Source organism: Orycteropus afer, unplaced genomic scaffold (assembly GCF_000298275.1).
Source record: "Orycteropus afer afer isolate SDZICR_OR568_19922 unplaced genomic scaffold, OryAfe1.0 scaffold00926, whole genome shotgun sequence".
Lineage (NCBI taxonomy): Eukaryota > Metazoa > Chordata > Mammalia > Tubulidentata > Orycteropodidae > Orycteropus > Orycteropus afer.
The window spans coordinates 165,013-167,783 of record NW_006922513.1 but is presented as its reverse complement, the minus strand read 5'-3'; the positions used below and the strand labels follow the sequence as shown (position 1 = coordinate 167,783).

At 38.2% G+C, this 2,771-nt stretch overlaps 1 protein-coding gene across 1 annotated transcript in view; it reads right to left on the bottom strand.

The window, feature by feature from the left end:
- PHKA1 (phosphorylase kinase regulatory subunit alpha 1) overlaps positions 1-2,771 on the bottom strand; it is a 414,257-nt gene that overhangs the window by 341,049 nt on the left and 70,437 nt on the right. The window lies entirely within an intron of this gene.

Here is a 2,771-nt window from a genome sequence, read left to right as displayed (position 1 = left end):
ATTCAAAAATTTCTATACAAGTTGCTCAGTCACATTGTTGACGTTCTTTATGTTTGAAGATTTGCATTATTTCCATTCTGATTCTACAATTCCCATTAATTTAGTTTCCCTGCCCCCTTACATTCTTACTTACTTTGTTTTAAAGTAATGGCTGACCATTTGGTCTCATATAGATGATTTTTAAAGGAGCACAGCACTTAACAGTGATATTCATTATTTTTTTGAGACAATTTTTTTATTTAGCTACAAAGTGACCTCAGGGGTTAGTTTCTGTTGCACAGTGTTACTTTAATGGCAATTTCCCTTATTCCTTCTAAGTCATTAATTGGATTTCTTCTATAAGAGCTATCCCTTCTCCCCCATTTATTTATTTGTTTATATATCAGTATGAACTCATGGATATTTAGTTTATTCTCTGGGTTATAATATACTATCTTTATTTATTGTGCTGCTTATATTGCTCAAATATTTGACCTTTGGGGTTCTACCACGTTGATTCCTGTGTCCTTCTGATAAGTCCCCAATCTTTTTTTTTTTTTTTTTTAGCAGTTCCTTATTTTCTGGCACCACAGGATGCTCCAGGCTGATCTGGTATTTTCCGTATCTCTACCCTGGAATCAACTGCTTCTATAAGGAGCACAAGTTCCATTTATTAGACAGTGATAGTTAGAAATCAAGATCTCAGTCAAGGAGTATGCTCATTGTTATCAAAGTATTATTGCTTTTAGGCCTTCTTGGTGAACAGAGCTTGGAAATACACATATATACTCTAAACTAAAAACTCACTGCCCTGGAGTAGACTCTGACTCATAGCAACTTCTCCTTGGGTTTCCAAGGTGGTATCACTACAGAAGTAGATTGCCCAACCTTCCCTCCCAGGAGTGGCTGGTGGGTTTGAACTGCCAGCCTTCTAGTTAGCAGTCAAATGCCTTAGGCACTATGTTACCAGAGCTCCTACACATGTACACACATGAGTATATTTCTATATTTATCTTAAATTACTTTTCCTGTCAAATCACTGAGTTACAGAGAAGTTTAAGGAAGATAAGTCATATTTATTTTATGGTTGTCCTCATATGCCCTCACCCTTTCCCCAGGTGCACCTTAGTTTATTAGGAAAACATTAGAGTGTAAGAGGACATAAATATCTACTACCATATTTTTACACAAGTAGCACACACCTTCTACATTTGTTTTCCAATCATTCCCTCCTCCTGAGAGGTATTTTTGTAAACATGCTATGAGTTTTTTTTTTTTTTTTTTTTTTTTAACAGCCGTATGTTAAAAAAAAAAAAAAAGGCATGGCAGCACTTACAAGAATACTTCCTGGGGAAGGAGAGTGATTGGCAAACAAACAGAAGGTGCATGTTATTTGTGTAAAATATACTATTTCTACTGATGCAACATTTGGTTGCAATGCATAAGCCAAAGGACCCTGACATGAAAGAACCCAGGACCACTGCAGGCCTGTGGTATCAGAAGGAAAAGCAACCAGTCAACAAATAATGTCTGTTCACATAAAAAAGTTATCTATGCTACACTTAACCTTCTGGAAAATATGGAGTACAGAGACTGGATCTCACTCTCCCATTTGACATAACTAAAATAACTTCTTGTTGTTGTTTGTTATGTGCCATTGAGTTGGACTCGACTCATAGAGACCCCTCCTTGGGTTTCCGAGGCAGTATCACTAGACAAGATATATAAAGCTGTAGTGTTCAACACACTAGGCATTATGCCATGAAGGACAGTGATCCCTGGCAGAGGGGAAACACACAGGGGGAGCACTATGATTGTCCCAGCTTATTCTTGTGAGTTTCCAGATATAAGTGTAAAGAGGGGAACCCAGGAAGAGCCTAGCAGACTCCCCTAGTTGAAGAGATGGTGCTGAGAACACAGGGAGACCAAAGTATTCATAGTTTGTAGACAGACAATGGAGAAGAGAAAGCTGTACAGACAGAGACCCAAGAGATTTGCAGAGGAATCCTCTCAAATATTCAGCAAAATAGTGAGCAGTATATGCAGTAAGGAAATTAGATGAGGCTAGAGAAAGAATCATGCAAAATAATTAAAGGGAAAAATGCCTGGTGTTCACACAGAACTACAAATAGTGCATATTCCAATCAGCTAGACTAGAAAACCTCATAATTCATGGGTTATTGGGCAGAGTATTCAAAAAGGTCTTGCCTACATGTTGTTAGGTGCTATTGAGTTGGTTCTAACTCATAAAAACCCTATACAAACAGAACAAAATACTGCACAGTAGTGCTCCATCCTCACAATCCTTGCTACACTTGAGCCCATTATTACAGCCACTGTGTCAATCTATCTTGTTGAGAGTCTTCCCCTTTTGTGCTGACCCTCTTATTTTATCAAGCATTACATCCTTCTTCAGAGCCTGGTCCCTTCACACAACATGATCAAAGTAGGCGAGACCGAGTCTGGCCATTCTTGCTTCCAAGGAACATTCCAACTGTACTTCTTCCAAGGCAGATTTGTTCATTCTTCTATCAGTCCCTGGTATTTTCAGTATTCTTTGCCAACACCACAATTTAAATGCATCAGTTGTTCTTTAGTCTTCATTATTCATATTATTCTTTCACATGCCTTAGAGTGGATGAAAATAACATGGCTTGGGTCAGGCTGACCATAATCTTCAAAGTGATATCTTTGCTCTATGACACTTCAAAGAGGTTTTTTTGTACTACATTTGCCCAGTGCAACATGTCATCTGATTTGACTGCTGCTTCCATGGGCATTAACCATGGATC